Here is a 19,710-nt window from a genome sequence, read left to right on the forward strand (position 1 = left end):
TGTAAAGCTCCCTGAAATGTGTTTGATTGTATTAAACAAAACTATGATGACATGACTTTGTATCCCTGCACTGTGGTGTCTGATCAATTAGTGAGGGTGACGAATGTGCCCTGCGGCTTCTGTCTCCACTTTTCCTAATCAGGCGTTGAGCTTCCCTCTGTTTGTACTTCATCTCGGCTTCCTGTTCCTCTCAGCCAGAGAGCCACTTTGCTAATGGGATAGGTCTTCTCTGTTAGATGCCAGCAGTGATCAAATAATTCCCCAGCGATTAAATCAAACCCAGTCTCCTTCTGAGTTGAAATATTGATTGTTGCCAGGTTCATTTCTGCTAAGTCCCCAGAAGATCCTGTTCCTGACAAGGAAATGCCATCAGCATTTTTTTTCTCCTTTTCAATATAGAGACTTTTTCCCCCCACAGTTGATAGAAATAATGTATTTTTTTTATATTAGCCACACATATAGTTGTTCTGTATTGATATATTTTGCCAAATACCAGAAACAACTTTAACAGGACAGAACATGATATCTGGGTCTCTTCATGACAGGCAATGATTTCGGAAAATACTTATTAAATGATTAGAAATACTGTCTCCAATCAATTAGTTAAGTACAAGAGATAAAATTCATCCAGTTGGGTGTGGTGGCTCACACCTGTAATCCCAGCACTTTGGGAGGCCGAGGCAGGTGGTCACCTGAGGTCAGGAGTTTGAGACCAGCCTGGCAAACATGGTAAAACCCCATCTCTACTAAAAATACAAAAATTAGCTGGGCATGATGGCAGGTGCCTGTAGTTCCAGCTACTCGTGAGGCTGAGACAGGAGAATCACTTGAACCTAGGAGACAGAGACGGAGGTTGCAGTGAGCCAAGACTGCACTGCACACTCCTGCACTCCAGCCTGGATGACAACAGTGAGACTCCGCCTAAAAACAAAAAACAAAAAAAACTCATCTTTAATGCATCATCTGATGAAGTATAGGAAATGTTTTGAAGCAGAAATGAACACTTTTTGGGCCATAATAAAATGTCATTTCAAAATGTAGATTCCCCAGGAAGAAAAATGACCTCTCAAAGAAGATTTTACATTCTTCACCGTAACTGGAGATCAATGGTGCCTTCTGTGATGATGTCATTTGGGACCAGAAATAGCATCTTTTATTAAATCTTGTCTGAGGTTGACCCATCCTAAACTGAACACAGCAAGGAAAGCCAAATCTCTGGAATAAAGACTGTCTCTCCCTCTAACAAGGTTTCTTGCAAGATGGTCCACAATTTTTTCAAGATAAAAAATTCAGATTGATATCACAGTGGGGAATTTTTCAAAGCAGATGGTGTCCTTTTATTTTTCCCTTTTGATTCTGATGGCAAGTAGCATTGTGATGACAATTTCCAGGCACAAAAATGGAATTGCCCCAGCAGGTATTCCTTGTGAAAGCAACAATCAATACAAGGAGAAGGATGTCCCTGCTGCCTGGAAGGTGGGACTGTAGTCCTTCCCTCAGCACAGGCTTGTGTCCATCTCTTAAGGTGGCATCAGGGAAAAAGTCTGGGGTTGAAGGAGGGGAGAAGAGAGCATCTACCCAGTCTATTGAAAGGAATCCTAAGGCTCTGGTCCTGGCCTTTTCTCCTCCCACAGGGAAAAATTGGTGTGGTCCAAAGAATCAAAACATCCCAGAGTCCTGCTCCCTGGTTTTTATTCTACAAATTGGAAACATCTCAAACATTTTCTCCCCTGACATAAGAATAGTAACTTGAGTTTCTTATACTTTTCCCCCTATGGGTGAGGAGTTCCTTGCAGGCAGGGATAGGGAGTCTCTCTGTGCATTACATACGCCCAGGGCCCAGTAGTTTAGCTGCTTGGAGTAGGAGCTAGGGAGATGAGGACAAGCGTTGGTGTTCAATCATCCTGGAGCTCTGCTTTGTCCAAGGTGACACACCCCAAGCCAGATCATGATTGGCCCTTGACGGAAGACTGAGTCGTTGTCATAGCCAGGGCACCTGGAAATCTGCGATAGGCTCAGTGATTACACAAAGGACACATCCTTTACAACCTGATGGCCTATCACCATAGGCACCAGATAGGATCAGAATCCAGCCTAGTGCAGGGGAAAGCAAAGCCAGGAGCCAATGAAATGGCCTGTTACAAAGGTTCTGTCCAATCCTGGCGTCTGGGTGGCAGCACAGTGAGCCAACCAGAGCCCTGCTTTCAGGAAGGTGGGTGCAGGCAGCCTGTAGGAGAAGTGGGGGAGGAGGAAGAGAATGGAGCTCACGGAACGGAATGGGGCCATGAGGGGCAGCAAAGGGCCAAGCAATGGCCACCCACTTCCCAGAGGACTTCTGGGGTTGTGGGTTGGGAGATGATGAAGACTTCTCCCCAGAACCGCCAAGACTGTTGCCCAACTTCCCTGGGAAATCTCAAAATGAGCCTCTCGTCGTCACCTGGAGCTCACCGGGTGTTTCTGTGTTGTGTAGAATTCAATCTTTGATCATAATGGGATTCACTTATAAACAAAAAATGCCACATGGCTGGCAGCCCCAACACTGCTAGAAATAATTACATATTTTCAAACGTATATATAAGTTACAAAGTAATATTCATTGAAAATGACTATTTCGTGAAAATGAAAGCTTGAAACTTCTACAAACTTCTACAACGAAATGAAAACCAACAAAACGGCTAACGGTCAGACTGAAGGGAAAGAAGCCGAAGCAGTACTTAAAGGGAAGTGCGTGCTTGACATGTCTCTACTAGGGAAAAAGAAATACTAAAAACCAAAAAGTTACACATAGGATTCATAACCTAAGCTCAGAGAAAACAGGGGGAAGAAGTAATAAAAATAAAAGTAGCAATTAATGAAAGAGAAATCAACATAGTCAAAAGTTGGTTATTGACCAGTAAAGTTGAACCACCACAATACAAAATTGATTGAAGAAAAAGTGAAAGAAACAATATTACGAATAAAAACTAGTATATAATACAGATATAGCAAAGACTTAAAAGAAAATAGAATTTTAAAACATGTAAAATTGACAAATTATTAGAAAACTATAAAGGACTGAATCAAGAAGAAAAAGAACACAACAAAATCCTGTTACCTTTGTTATTAAATAAACTGCATGAGTATTTAAGCCTTTCCCACAAAGGCTTTGCTTAGTTTCCCAGGCAAGTTCTTTTAAGACTCATAAGGGCTCTTGCATGTGTACATTTGCCATGTGCCAGGCATTATTCTTATTGGCCTATGCACATTAACTGACTTAATTGTCACTGTGACTCCACTTGCAGCTAGCGTTATTCTAATCCACAGATGAGTTAGCTGAGGCATGGGGAGGCTAAGCATCTTGCTCATGGTCACACAAATGGCAGAGGCAGGATCTGAACTCAGACAGTCTGTGTACAGATTCCCCAACCCCACAGTGCCCTGACCACACAGATGATTCCCTAGGAAAAGACAATTTCTGACTTACAGAAACCTTTCCAGACCAGCTCTCTTTGTATTGAGGCTGATCTCTAACTCTGATGCCGAAAGCAGATAAAGAAAGGGAAGGAAAATTAGACCCATCTCTATCAGGAACAGAGATATAAATACATTTTCTATAAAATGTATTTAAACAACATACAGACGTGCAGTGCAAAATGATGTTTCAGTCAATGAGCAACCCATGTATATGATGGTGGTCCCATAAGAATATAATACAATATTTTTAGTGTACCTTTTCTATGTTTCAATATGTTTAGATACATAAGTACTTATCATTGTGTTACAATTGCCTACAATATTCAGTACAGGGACATGCTGTACAGATTTCTAGCCTTGGAGCAATAGGCCACACTATATAGTCTAGGTGTGTCATAGGCTCTGCCGCCAGCGTTTGTGTAAGGGGACTCTACGATGTTCACACAATGACAAAGTCACCTAATGACACATTTCTCAGAATGGGTCTCTGTCATTAAGTGACATATGACTGTACTGCATGATATAAAAAAGATAGCACTCAACTAAATTGAGATTATTGAAGAAAGCAATTTTGTCAAACATTAGAAAATTAGTAACTTGAAAAGAATATAGTTTGCCACTTTCATAATGAAAGGGAAATGACCATATAGTTAGCTCAATGAAATCAGAAAAGTCACTTGATAAATTTGATAAAAATTCAAGGCAAAAACTCTTTGCAAATGAGAAATCAATGAAAAATTCTTAATCTCATGAGAGATAACTACCAGAAAGGTATGAAAAAAAAATCCCACTCAAGTGTGAAATGTCAGAAGCATCACCTGTTAAAATAGGAACAAGATAAGGAAGGATCCCTACCACCCACCGTTTCTATTCTATGCAGCACCTTCTAGCCAGAGTGACAAGACAAACCCAGGCCCCAGGGACTGAAATAACAAAACTGCCATTAACTGCAAATGTGATTGTCCATATAGAAAATTCAAAGATTCTACAGACAAATTATAAGAAATAATAACTGAGCCTAGCATTGTTTAATATAAAGATTATATATTAATATCTGTGGTATTCCATACACAAACAACTGTTACAAAATATAATTAAAATATTTCACTTATGCTGGCCAACAAATATAAACAGCCTATAATTTTTTAATGTAACACCTTAACATTAAAATGTATAACATTTTGTTGAAAGTCATTATACAAGTCTTATAAAAATGAAGAGACATACCAGATTTGTAGCCAGAAATTCTTCATATTCTGGAGCTGTCAAATCTCTCCAAATTGATCATCCAGTATAATACAATTCCAACAAAACTTCACCAGGTTTTTCATGAGACTTGACAAGCTGATTTTAACTTGTGTATAAGAGAGACATGGGGGAACTAGTTTCTTCCTACTTCTCCTCAGCAACTAACAGACTCCAGGCAGCTGGTACCTGTTCACAGGTGTCCTGGCAGAAATCAGTCCCACTTCTCTGCCCCTGACCTGCAAAAGCTTGGCCCTGTGGTATGCCCCAGAGGTGTGCCTGGAATCTGATCTCCTCCCATGCCTCCTAGTGGCACACAAGGCACGTGGCAGATGTCCACTAACATCCCTGCAACTCCTTCAGGCACTGTTCCCTCCCCAGGGCTGGTGCTGTGTTGGTGGGGAAGCTGGCTTCACGCATTTGAGGAGGAGCCTGGCCTCTGCTGTGCTCCACTGAGTCTGCCATGGTGCTCCAGGGCCAGATTCTCTCAGACTTGACGGGCCCAGGAGCCCTTCTTTCCCTTTGCTAAGTCTCTGTGGGGAAGAAAAGTGATGAGTTTGCCCTTCAACTGGGCACCCTGATCAGGTGACTGAGCTCTCCCTGCATAGGGGCCCTCAGTCACAAAGCAGCAGGAACCTAGCTGCCCCCTGCAGTGTCCTGGGGATTAAGTGGAAGCTCTCAGGCTTAGCTGGTAGAAAGCAATGGTGGTTCTGGCCTCCACTCCAGAGGAAAGCCAGGGGGATTCTAGGTAAATTCAGACCATTCTCTGACCCATTTCACCCCTTCCCTTCCCCACACAGGACTCTCTTCACCAGCAGGCAGTGTCCATCCCATGCTCACAAGGAAACCACTTGTGGGGTTCACCTTTCACAAATATGCGGTGGGAAAAAGCAGGCGGCCTCTGGGCCAGTCCTGCCCTGCCGGACACTAACTCCTCCTCTCTGGGCCAGCCCTGCCCTACTCCACACCGACTCCTGCCCTGGAAAGTTTCTGTGCCTCACCCTGGAAAGTGCCCTGGGGCCTGTCAGCAACCCTGTGCATGGGTCACCAGCTTCATTGGACAGATGGGGAAACTGAGGCTCAAAGAGGTGACGGAACAGTGCAGAGTGAGATTACCTCTCTGGCCCTACAGAGAAGGCGTGTAGCTCTGTCTCTAGGAGTCCAGACTGGGGAGTCAGGACAGGGACCCCATGAAGAGATCAAGCCCGGGAGCATGGCGGGGTTGTGACCCCAGAGAGCAAGCGGTGAGCCTGCACACGCTCTCCAGGGAGCGTCGCCGTTCCCCTGGCCGTCTGCTCGCTCAGGGCATTCACAAAATCTATTTCTTCCACCTCCCCGTGTCCAAGTGGTTAACTGCCTTTTTCCTGGCCCAGTCACCTTCGCGGGATTGTTGTGCGCATGCCTGAAATCTCTCCCCAGACACTTGGCTCCGTGGCTGCCTCTCACTTCCTAATCAAACTAATAGGTTTCACATCCATGTGGTCAGTGAATGAGGAAGCGAAGTAATCACCAACAAATTGGCCAGACAGACTGAGCCGAGATGTCTCCGGGCAGCCTAATTCAAAACGTGGGTAAAGATGGACAGAGTGGAAGAAGAGAGGCCATCGCAGGGATTCTCCGGAGTGAGTTAATAAGATTAGAGACTGGCAGTGTCACAGTCGTCTGAGCCCGGATTCTCTTGAGCCCAGCAGAGCATGGAGGAGATGACAGCCCAGCAGAGAGTGCGTGCTCCCGACCTCTAAACTCGCGGGTCTGAAGGATGCACACAGAAGCTCCCTCCCCAGGTCACAGGGGAGTGTGAGGCTCCTGGAGCTGGACGGCGGCAGCAGGACAGCTGCTCCTCCAGTGCCTATATTGACGCATCTGAGGTGCGCTTGGTACCAAGCTGAATTCAAGAACTAGAAAGCAGGAGGATTGGGTCCTAGTCCAGTTCTGCCATAGCTAACTAGCTGTCTGGTTTTCTTCCAGTCACTTTGTTTTTCTGAGCCTCCACTGACTTCACTGGCTTACTGATAAAATGTAGCTTAGAAACAAAAAATGCTGTCCTTTTGAGCACAAGTATTCTATTACCTGAAATATAAGTTCTTCTGAATTAATCAGTGGCTCAGAAGTCTCTCTTCAATATGGAGTAAACACATGGGGGCTCACAGATGGGTCTTGTCCATCCCGGAGTGTTTGAGTTTGTGCAAGGAGAGACCTCCCCGACCTGGAGCCCACGGGTATCACTGAGGAGTGGCTTCCTCCAGACCAGGGCCTGGTATTTCACTTGCCTTTCTTCATGCCATTGCTACAACATAGCAGCGGTTCCTAGACCAGCAGCATCTGTGGACTTGTTACAAAACGCACATTCTGAGGCCTGCTCACAAAGGTACTCTGGGTTTAACAACCCCTGCAGGTGATTCTCACACGCAACCTGAAGAGGAGCATGGACCACTGACATGGGTCACCACGCTCAATCTTTACTGTCTATCCAGCTCACCTGTGCAGTTACCACAGGCCCACATCTGGCCTTCTCCAGTCTGAAAGGCCTGGAGCTTTGAGGTTTGAAACTCCGAAGCTGATTCCAATATGCACCAAACGTGGAGGACCTCAAAACTGGCTGTTTTGGGCCATCATCACAGGTGTCAGTTTTAGCCCTCAGAGACGTTTCCTCTACTTTCTTGAGAGTACTTTGCCAAGAAGAGGGTTAACTCAGGGAAAATAGGAGTTAATCTCAGGTCTGTCTAGCTATTTCCATTAAACCAATAATTTTCAAATCCACATTTTGGAATCAGACACACCTACGTTCATAGGTCAACTTGGCCTCTTGCCTATCTTAGTATCCTCATGTGTGCAAGACGATTTGGTCCCACATGTAGGACAACTCAAAGAATAGAGGAGAGAATTCAAAATTAAGCACCTGGTGTGTAACAGGCACCTAATGGGAGCATGCTGTTGTTGCTAAGAATACAGGACCGCCTCTGAAATATTTCACCTGTGCTCAATTCAAATCAAGTTAAGAAATGTTCACCTCTAGAGATATTTGACTTTTATTTTTTCTGGAACAAGCTGTCAGAGATGTTGGAACCAGAGCAACTCCATCTTGAATAGGAGCTGGGTAAAATAAGGCTGAGAACTACTGGGTTAGGCAGTAAGTCAATAGGCAGTAAGGTTAGGCATTCTAAGTCACAGAAGAGGTAGGAAGTCGGCACAAGATACAGGTCATAAAGACCTTGCTGTTAAAACAGACTGCAGTAAAGAAGCTGGCCAAATCCCACCAAAACCAAGATGGCCACGAGAATGACCTCCGGTTGTCTTCACTGCTACACTCCCACAAGGGCCATGACAGTTTACAAATGCCGTGGCCATGTCAGGAAGGTACCCTATATGGTCTAAAAAGAGGAAGCATGAATAATCCACCCCTTATTTACCATATAATCAATAAATAACCATAAAAATGGGTAACCAGCAGCCCTCAGGGCTGCTCTATGGAGTAGCCATACCCCACATGCACACTCATGCACAAATGTACACACACACCTTCACACAATGCTCTCTGGACTTGTTTTAGACATTATCTATCTTCAGTTTATTTTCTTCCTCAGGAAGCAAAGTAGCATTCTCATAAAAGATTGGAACTGAATTTAATCTTTTTCTAATAAAATCTGATGTCTGCATTCAGCCAGGCAAACTGGGTTTAATTTTCCTAATACAACAGCCGGGCACGGTGGCTCATGCCTGTAATCCCAGCACTTTGGGAGGCTGAGACAGGCAGATTACCTGAGGTCAGGAGTTCAAGAGCAGCATGGCCAACATGGTGAAACCCTGTCTCTATTAAAAAAGTACAAAATCAGCCTAGTATCATGGCAGTGCCTGTAACCCCATCCACTCGGGAGGCCGAGGCAGGCGACTCACTTGAACCCGGGAGGCGGAGGTTGCAGTGAGCCAAGATCGTGCCATTGTACTACAGTCTGGGCTACAAGAGCTAAACTCCATCTCAAAAAAAAAGAGAAAGTAAAAAGAAAAACAATTTCCTAATACAGTATGTCCAGTTTGTGACATGGCTGTTAGATTTGCATTAACAACACTTCATGGATAGCTTCCATCTGCACGGTCAGTGCCTGGGGTCGTTAGGACCTCATGAAGCAGACTGTGGGCTGCTGTGGGGCCGTGCTGCAGGACAGTACGATGATGGCACAGCCCACTGCAGAGGAGGAGGGCTGTTTCAAATATGTATCTACATGAATTTCTCCATTATTGTTTTTTAAATTTAATGACAGTGAGTGCTATTAGAAGGAAGGCCTTGCATGTGAATTGCCCAGGTCCTTGGCATATTGAACAAAGAAATGAACAAAATGCACAAAGGAAGCAGCAGAGGAATGAAATGCAGAAACGAAGCAGCGAAAGTCAGGCTTTATTATAAAGAGAGAAGGCACTCCACAGGGTGGGAGTGGCCCAAGCAAATGGCTCAAGGGCCCCATTACACAGTTTTCTGGGTTTTAAGTACTCCTTTTGAGGTCCCTATGGGCTACACTTCATCTGGATGAAGGATTTGGTTCATGGCTAATTAAAGGCTGATGTGAACTTGCCTGTAGTCAACCCAAGGCTGGAGTGAGTGGATTGGCGGCCAATGCAGATGCAGAGATGGCCCCTGCCTGGCCCGCAGCCAATCCAAAGCACTGTCCCCTCCCACCTGAGATGTAGGGGAAGGGGGAGAATTGTAGGCAGAGTAGCCTTTGATCCTTGTTTGCCCTTTGATCCAGCTTTAGGAAATTACCGTGTATTGGCTTTTGATTCCCTGCCCCCAGATCTTGGTTTTTCCCTTTGATTCAGCTTTGGAGCGGCAGAGCAAATTGGCCTTAAGTTTCCTGTCTCCAGACCCTATTTTTCTGCCTCATGAGTATGTGGGAATCCTATTGGTTTCTGTATTGATTTCAGAGTCTCTGTTCTGCCCATTCCTAGTTACTTACCTTAGGGCTCTCCCTAGGACCTTGGTGATTATCTCATCTATAACATGATAGGAATAAATTAGATAACCACCAGCCTCTGCATTCTGTGCTGATGAGAGAGCGGGAGAAGGAAGGCCAGCAGGGGCACTGCTGCTTGGGTGGCCGTGCGGCTACTGCCAGCAGGCACACAAGCGGCTCTCACAGCCTCAGAGGCTTCCTTTCCCTCCCAGATTGACTCCATGTTCAGTTTCTCACAAAATGGAAAGAGCAGGGATTAGCTCAGAAACTTAGGTCCATCTTCTGCTTTTGTCTTTACCTAGTGGTGTGACCTTGGGGATAGTTCTTAATTCTCCTGAGGATTTGTTTTGTCATTTGAAGGAAACGCATAATTTCTGCTCCCTTCTATTTGGAACGTGCGATGACTCCATGCAGCTAAAATGCTGTGCTCGTGGGGCCATCCATGATGCTTCCTGCTTCTGGAGGAAACCCGAGGGTTCTTTGAACACCAGGCTTATCACTCACTATAGGATAGTGAAAGTCTGTCTGGAAACAGATACATGTGGGTCAACAGAATTTCCAAAGCAGCTTTTGACAAGAAACATGCTCAAGGAAGTCCTTTCTGATGTCTTGAGTTATTTTTGCTCTCCCAAAGCCATTGCTCCCAGAGTGTCATTCACACCCTGACCTCAGACGACAGGCTATGTTGCTATCCCTTTCCCTGCGAATGCCCAGCCTCTGCGCTTCTCATCTGCCCAGTGGGGGACGGGTCACATCACTGCCAGGAAACACAGCCACACTCTCTCCTGCCTTCTCCTCGCGCGTGGTGTGCTCACTTCCACATTGTGCAGGGTCCTGGCCCCATTCCTCCTCCCAGTGTCTGCTTTGGGGAACCTCAAGAGGAAGCAGAGGGATCTTTTTTTTGGCAGGTGAAGCACAGTTGGCTAAAATGGATTCTTCAGCTTGAGTGGTTGCGATGCATGTTTGTCGTTTTTATCAGTTCCGGCTGCTCAGTACTTAATACACTGTGTGGCTGTACGTAGGCCTTTAAGTTAAACAAATAGAAGAAATTATAAAGCAGAGGACTTTTATTTCATGGGCTGCTGGCTGAGAAAATCATAGGCAGATGTGTCGAATTGGATTGTTTTCATCTGAAAGTCTGCTCATTTCCTCAGCTCCGATTCTTGATGTATTGTGTTTATCAGGCTTATGTCTCTTCTCATATTTTGGGCTCTCATAAAAAAATATAAGCTTAAATGCAAGTGGCTTATGTTCACTGCCTTATTTACATTTCATCTAGATGATGTCTAGATTTTGGCGTTGAGATGTCCTTTAGAATTGACGGAAAAAATTTAAAGCACGTATTTTACTTCTCTGATGTGTTGGGTACTGGGATAAATAACAGTGAGGGAAAGGGGTGGCTGTGACACCTGCCATGGAGGCTGGCATGGATGGTGTGGGACAGACTCATGGGCAAGGCATCAAACCCCAGAGGGCCAAGCACTGTGGTGGGTGGCAGGGGCAAAGAAGGAGCCATGGGCTGGCTGCTGCCGGGAGTGGTCCCTGGAGCAACCCAGCAACCCAAGGGTCTTGCTTGGGATCTTAGCTCAGGCCCTGCTGCCCAGTGGAGCCAGAGCCTGCACTTTTAAAAGCTTCCTGTGTGATTCCTGTGCACATTGAAGTTTGAGGAGTGCTGGTCATGATGGAAGAAGGTCAGCGTTAACAGTTATCAAATGATTGAAAAGGACCTCCCCGGGAGGCGAGGGCAGAACTGAGTCATTATGTTGAAGAAGGAGTCGGTGCTCGCCAAACCCGGGTTAGGAAAAGGAAACATCTGGTGCCAAGGAGGACATTGCCAAAGAGCCTGATTTGTTCTGGGAACTGCAGGAGTTTGGGACAATGGATCGGAGACTAGCCTGGATGGGAGAGGTGAGCAGGTGCCCGGATCCCACTGGTTCTCGAGTTATCAGATGCTGACATAGAACATGCTGTGGTTGGGACTGAAGCCCTGCAGCCAGACTGCCTGTTTTCTGCCCACTGGCTGTGTGAGCTTGGGCCAGTTCTGGAGCCTCCCTGTGCCTCTGTATCCTCATATGTAAGAACAGTGGTCCCAGCAGCACCTACCCCATGGGGCTGTTCTGAGAATTCACTGGACCAATCTGTGTGAACTCTGAGTACCTCCCCACACACAGCAAGTGCTACACAAGTGACCAGTATATTACTGGTGACTGAAGGTTAGCAAGTTGTGAGCAACATGGGGAGGTTTAGTTGGTTTCTTGTTTGTTTTTGTTTCTTAATAAAGGATGTTTGGCAGTTACAGAGACAATGGAATGCAAAGAGATATTGATGCAAGTGGAGTTTATGGGAAATCAGAGAACAGCAAAGTGAGCTGCAGCTGCAGCTGCAGTCCTGTTGGCCACATGCTCTTCATCACTCATCCCAGGATAGAGGACAAGTAGCAACCTTCCCCGGCATGGCCTTGCCCCAACTTCTCTGAAGTGTCAGTAGAGATCAGACCATAAACGAAGACAGGTTTACATCTCAGAAAGACAGTGACTGTTAACAAGAAAATGCAAAGTCTATAGAGTAGAGCCATGTCCCAGGGCAGGACAAGGGCCCAGTAGCTTAGCTGGGTATCATGCTGGCCAATGACTATGGCAAAGAGGACTGAGAGGCCAAGCCACAGACCAGCACAGTGTCACCATCACAGGCTGGGCCTTCTAGATCTACCATTTGTCAGCCATGGAACTATGGGAAAGACACTGAGCTTACTCAGTCTGGATGTCTTTGTCTGGAGTGTGGGGATCACCGGGATCGGCTTGGCTACTGGAAGAATAAATGGGGCACATATGTCAGGGGCCTGCGTGGGACTCAATATGTGCCATGTTAGGGCTTCAATGGTGGTTTGGGGCCAATGTCTGCCTTCCCACTTCTTGGGTTTTGTATGAGGGGACCTAATTCACAGAGCTGAATTGGAACAGGGAGCCATTGTATTAACACTGAGCACGCTAAAGGATCCTGGGGGGCAGCTCTGAGCGAAGCTGCTGGAGATCACGGCTTGGACAAGGAGCTTTAGGCAAAGCCACATGCCTCCTACCTCCTCTCCTTGAGTCTGGGACAGTTTATGCAAAAGACGAAATGAAAGAGAAGATGAAGGAGGGCAGGGAATGGGGGTCACCTCATCCCAGCTCTCAGAAGACAGAGGGCAACACCCCCAGAGACTTCTCCTGCATGGTTCTGCTGCTGTGTACCCTGCCCCATGAGACCAGCACAGTGGTCTCTCAGAAGGAGCCGATGAGAGAGGAGACATTTCCTCCAGGACCACCCTGTGGAAGATGGGAGCTGGCCCCTACACCATTCTCACTGAGAGGTGGAAGAGCTCCCAATTCCCCATGTGACAGTACAGCTGTGTCTGTGGTAGACTCCACACTGTTACCACTATGGCGACGGCTCAGAGGCTGTTCAGAAGAACAGGGGAAGCAGTGGGGAGAGAAGGAGGAAGAACCCTTTTCCTCATCCAACTAGCTAGAGTCTTTTGAGGGAAAATTCCTCCTGAATCCAAACCATTCACAGGAAACCAGCATTGGAAAAGACCATTCTGTAGCCATGATGAAGTAGGCAAAACCAAGAATCCTCCATCATTGTGTCTGAGCACAGCCAAGAACAGGAACCCTACAAGCCGTGAACATGACCACCCATCCTTAGCAACTATAGCTCCAGTCTCCCTATTCCTCCTACCCCTTGGATAAAAATCAGTGAATAATCAATCATAGTTATTCCATGTCCTGACGGTATCCACAACAGCCCCTGCTTCCTTGACTGCTCCTAGGATCACCTAACCCCAGCCCGGGTCCCATCACAATTTCCTCTACACCTCTTACTGGGAGCACCAAGGTTCTCCATGGCCTGTAGTCTCTCCTGAGCTGCAGCAGGTAATACACCAGACTTTGACTCATGGTCTCTGGCTGGGGGGCATGGACAGTGACAAGCCTGTACTGATGTTTTGAGGGTCCTGGTCAGAGAGGTGGCTCTCTCTCAGGAGACAGAGAGGTATCTTAAGGGGACTGGTGGGAGAGGGAGTTAAAAGGTTAAGCTGCAATGGGAAATGAAAGATTTGCATATTTTGCACAAGAGTTTGGTTTCTATTTTATGGCACGAGGAATCTCTGGTGGTGGGGCGTGGGTGTTAAGAGTGATTGGATTTGCATTTTAGTGAATCGCCTTAGCTGCCACTTTAAGAATGCATAAGACCCAAGGCATGCTGGCTAATTGTATATAATAATCATAATCATCCAGGTAAGAGGTGGTGCTAGTTTGGATTAGGGTAGTGAAGATAGTGGTGGAGGGGAAGGAATAAATTGGAGAGAGAAAGCAATCTATTGGATTGACTGGTAAAGGGGAAGACAGGGACAGTTCTGGGATCCTGGATCAGACATTTGGGTGAATGTTGGTGCCATTTGGTTAAACAGATTTGGGAACATCAAGGGTGGGTGTTCATTTCAGGTGAGGGATACTCATTATTTTTTGGACACTTGCAGTTTGGGATGATTTGGGGTATCCGGGTGGAGATGTCCCTTCCAGAAGCCTTTGGGCTTGATAAGAGTGAATGTGTTGTGGAATGGACAATAATTGGGAGACCTGGGTAGGGGGGTGGCTTTGAGTGCTCACAGGGAGCATTTAGCGCTTAGTGATGGAAAGGAGGACCTCGCTGAGTATAATGCAGAGGTGGAAGGGACTAATCTTGGACTTCCATGTGGTGCTGGTGAAGCAGGGCACACTGGTGCAAGTTCTTCCACCTCTGAGCTACAGTTTTCTCTCTGTGCAGTGGGAATAGATGCCTGAGTCCCGCTAGATGTTCTCTGGATTGAATTGCATCTTCAAAGGGTCCTTGTTGTCTGAGTGCCATTCCCTGATCCTCCACAGTTGTGTGGTTTCACAGGGAGCTACCCTGGCATGAAAATATTCCCCTAAAAGCTGACTGCCACTTGTGTAACTAGTCTCCGTTCAGTCATTCTCTCTGCTTGACTCTGATATCTGCTTTTACTAATCCACTAATACCTTTGTCAGTATCTGTCTGTTGATCGTTGTTAACTTGGGATGAATCAAAGAAAATGAAAATCAACTGTGAAAGTGAAAGCATCCGTTTTGAAGAAGTTGCAGGATTTCAGGAAGCTAGGGAGGCAGACTTTGGGGGCTGACTGGAGCGCGACACACCATTGGCTCTGGAGGAACTAGCCCAGCAGGGCAAAAAGTAGGAAAACTTGCTCAGATTGACCACACAGTCTTCAAAAGATGATGGCTCAAATATCAGTGGATTTAAAGCAGCTGTACATAAAATAGGCAAAGCTTTGGAATATTATCCCCCACTTCTACCCCAAAACTTCCATTTTTAGGATAGGACTGTGGTAGTAAAAGCATTCATACTGGACAGGTATTTTCCAAAATCAACCTGTCTTATAAGTTTCCCATTCGTTACTCAATATAATATATCATATACACATACATTTTGCTTAAACTATAATGCCTTTGAGAGGCCTCTTGTGGTACTCATCAGCTTCCAATAACAAGTCCCACCCCAGGAAGGAGCCGGCTCCATCTCTGGCATGCATGGCAGGAACTTCACAAATGATAGGTCTTTTAATCTGCTGCCTCACTTTCTTTAGGAAGGAAAGAAGTGGGAGATGAGAGATGTGGAAGCCTAAATAATGGGTACTAGGGAGAAATGAAGAGGGAATTCATTCAACAGCAGGAAGTTTGTGTGGTAATTTGAGCAGGATACAAGGTATTCAGTAGGTGCCAAATAGGAGCATGCATCCCTTCTTCTGAAATGGAAGTTGGTGTCCAATCAATTTGGCCCGAAGAGAGATATCACTTTTAAATCTTGAAGGTCCTATTCTAATCTTTGCCCTTCAGGAAAGCAATTTAGCCTGATCTTAGAATCTGGCTCTCCTCTCTCCTTTAAACCATGTGGGTTAAGTTTCCTTCTTTTTATATTTGCCCAAAGCAAAAGTAATATTATAAGTTGTTACTTAAGAGGAAATGGATTTCTTTGAACAAATAAGCACTGCTTTTTAAAATAACAAGACAGTAACAAAGATCAAGTCCACACTGTGTTTTGACAAACCGAGTGGGTCATTGCTCCCTCTTGTCACTGCCGGAGCATGGGCAAAAAGGGCCACCTGAGAAGGTGACTCTGTGGCCCCAGCAGGTGCCACCATCACAGTCACTCACCCAGTCCCTAGGAAGTGGAGATGGAGGGTGAAATCTGCTATTGGTCGGACAGAGCAAGCAGGAAGGATACCAGGATTTGTCATTGCTGCAATAATTTTCTTGGTTCTCTGAACATGGCATGAGAAGTATGGGACAGGGCACAGGGACAGTAGTGAGGGGAACTTGTGTGTATTTTCCAGAAAGACAACGCCCTACATTTCATTTGGGCTAGGAATCAGAACCATCCCGGTTTACTAAAGTTCACTTAACTTGTGAAAGACACAGTGCAGTGATGGACTAAACCACACATGCAACTGAGCAAAGACAACAGACAAGGACCTCTTGTGACCTGCATGGGCCACAGCGTTATTGAGTCTGGATGTAATCTGAACGGGAGCTAAACATTTGGAGAAGGCTTTATTCCTGACCTGGGACTGGTGGGAGTGGAGGGGAGGGAAGGTTGAAAGGGTGCTTAGAAAGTGTAAATGACTTGGGGAGAGATGAGTGAGATACAAGGCTGGAAATGATAAAGGTGGCAGGCACATGGTTTTTATTCACGGGCCAGGTGAGTCGGTTTTTCTGTTGTTATCTGAAATGGCAACAGCTTGTTGGATATTTATGTGGGACCAAGCCCAAAGTTTATGCAGGCTTGGGTTTGTAAGAACTGCCACATCAACTCATGACTTTTGAGAGATGATAGGTGCCACATGCAGAAAATTAGGGGAGGGAGCTAGAAAAAAGAGGTCAAGAATAAGGAAAACACCCAGACTTGGTTTTTCCTCATACCTGGATTGTTGGGGAAGTGGGTTTTTCCTCGTACCTGGGGCGTTAGGGAAGTGGGTATTTCTTCTCTGACTGTGTGTATGTTCTGGCACCAGGCTGCTGAATGTCCTGAGCCCATGTAATTGACAAGAAGCATGGACCAAGGCTGCATTGCTGTAGTGACCGACACAGGACTTCCCACAGAGATCCTGAGACCTTCTCTGTGAGATAAGAAGAGAGATGGGCAGATGCCTGGGCAGAAAGGTGGATTTTATAGAGCAGCTCCTCACCCTCCGGTCTTTGCTCTCTGTTGGAACCCTGTGGCCGCTAGGGCTTGTCACTCTGAGTACCTAAGAGAAGAAGCCCTGAGGAGACTGGTCAGCACGGCCAGTGCCTCTAGGAAACCATTCTGACCCATGGGTGGGGTTCCTCTAGGAGGTGAGCTGCTGCTCTGAAAGGAGGGCCACATTTCAACATTCCACACCGCATGGGAGCCCTTGTCATTCCTCTCCTCAAATGCAAACCTCTTTTTCTTACATTTAAACTCAAAGTTTTCTCTGAAGATAAAACAAAGTGCCACCACAGGCTACACTATCAAACTTACATTTAAATTCCCAAGTCAGTGAATATACATCTGAAAGCTATGTTCCATATAAGAAGTTTAACTTTCTGACACTCTGTGTTGATCTTCCCTATTTTCCACCATCTTCCTTTTGGCTTCCTTCTATGCAGCATCTTTCATCTTATATAAAGTGTAGAAACAGTGTCAATCTGTTTTATAAACTTATTGTCAATCATGGAATAGCAGCTAGGTTCATGGTGAGATCTTAAATCTCCTATTTTTTGTGGATGTACTGGCTTCATACAAAATACTCTTAGTAAGGAGGAGCAGAGGAACCACTGAGGTCCCTCTCATATTCCACACACCATACAAGCCCACTGAATACATACTGTAAGTCTGCACAAAACCCCGCAAGGCAGAGAGAAGTTGGGTTACATGACCTGAGAGCAGAAGAGCTTCCCCAAGAGCCTCACACACTCAGCAGATGCTAACGTCCAACTGTAGAATCCGCACCTGGGCATTACCCTGAGCCTCTGTGGGAGTGGTATTCAGTATAATGTATGCCCTCAGTAATAATCTCGGAGTGAATACATGAGTGTGTGAATGACTGAGTTTAAGTGATGTTGTTATCAGATGTGTAGTCAGTCTGCCTGGCTATTTCCCACATTTTAATAGACATTTGAAATGCCATCACATTGTTAACGGCACATTTGGACCACATGTCATGGTTGCTGAAGAACCATTCCTTTCTTTCCATGCAGTGGTTCAGGCTCTGTTCTGAGATCTACACACTCGCAGAGCCCATCATTGTGTTCACCAAGCAGGTGCATTTGGAAAACTGGGCCCACCACAACTTGCTCCTCATGAACAAGCTCTACCTCCCATCTAGAAAGTTGCCATAGCCGGCCAACAGAAAGCAAAGGAGTGAGATAAAGAGTAAGGGGAAGAGAGGTCTTACATAAAGTAAGGGGGTGGTGAATTCAATGAGGACTAAAAACATTTCAGTTCTGAAAAAGATTTTCAGAACTGAAAGAAAATACTGAAGTATTTCTGTTGATATTTGAGATACTTATGTGCTTACCTAAATATATATGGTGTGTGTATGTATGAGTGTGTGTGCATGTGTGGGCATGTCTACCTCTGGTTGGTGCTTAGTTGTCCACTGTGAAATATGCTAGTGGTGCATTTCACCCAGATCACCATTACTTGGCTGGTGCACCCATCCTCCAGCTGCCGAGAGGTTTACTGCTCAGTCCCCAGCCATATTCTCCCTGGAGCATTGCCCTTGGGTGATGGAGAATTGTCCTTGGCTGATGGGAAATGCCTTACCTGGAGATGCCCCCTGCTGTTCCTCACACTCCCAGAGTCTTCTTGGCTCCGAGACTGACTGATCCCGGGACACAAGGGCTCAGCTTCCTGCCTCAGGTGGAGCAACCTTTGGATGCCATTTGTGTCCCAGAGTTCCCAGTTTATCTATGGATTCCAGTTATCTATGTGGCATAACAGCCACCTAGCCCTGAACTAAATGGCTTAGAACAAGAAACATTTTATCATATATCTTGAAACACTGGGTGAGGCATTTAGCAGGGCTCAGCTGGGCAGTTCTTCTGTTCCACAGGGTATTCACTATGGTTTCAGCATTGGTTGGCAGCTAAATGGGCCCGGAGTATCTCAAGAGTTTCATTCAAGTACCTGGCACTTTGGTGGGGAAGTAGGAAGGTAGACATGGCTGGCCTCCTCTCCTTCCTCAGATTGTCTCAGAGTCTCTCTGTGTGATCTTATTAGTAGGGTAGCCAGACTTCTTACATGACAGCTGAGGGCTCCAAGAGTGAGTAGTCCAAGGAACAGAGAATGGAAGCTGCCAGTTCCTAGAGCCTGAGCCTAGAAACAATCACAGCCTCACTTCCACTATATTCTATTGTCAAAGTAGTCACAGGCCAAGTGGGACTTAACTAAACTGAAGAGCTTCTGCACAGCAAAAGAAACTATCAACAGAGTAAAGAGACAACCTGCAGAATGGGATAAAATATTTGCAAACTATGCATCTGACAAAGGTCTAAAATCCAGAATCTATAAAAAACTTAAATCAACAAAAAGCAAACAGCCCCATTAAAAATGGGCAAAGGACAAGGTGGAAATGCAAATCAAAACTACAGTGAAATATGATCTCACACCAGGCAGAATGGCTATTATTAAAAAGTCAAAAAATAACAGATGTTGGCAAGGCTGTGGTGAAAACTGAATGCTTATACACTGCTGGTGAGAATGTAAATTAGTTCAGCTATTGTGAAATCAGTTTATAGATTTCTCAAAGAACTTCAAACAGAATTACCATTTGACCCAGCAATGGGCTGGATATATACCCAAAGGAATACAAATAGTTCCACCCTAAAGCACATGTATACATATGCTCATCACAGTGCTATTCACAATAGCAAAGACATGGAATCAACCTAGATGCCCATAAATGGTGGACCAAATAAAGAAAATATGGTATATATACACCATGGAATACTACACAGCCATACAAAAGAATGAAATTGTGTCCTTTGCA

The sequence above is a fragment of the Trachypithecus francoisi genome, unplaced genomic scaffold, assembly GCF_009764315.1.
Source record: "Trachypithecus francoisi isolate TF-2019V2 unplaced genomic scaffold, Tfra_2.0 Lachesis_group21, whole genome shotgun sequence".
NCBI classification, from domain to species: Eukaryota; Metazoa; Chordata; class Mammalia; order Primates; family Cercopithecidae; genus Trachypithecus; species Trachypithecus francoisi.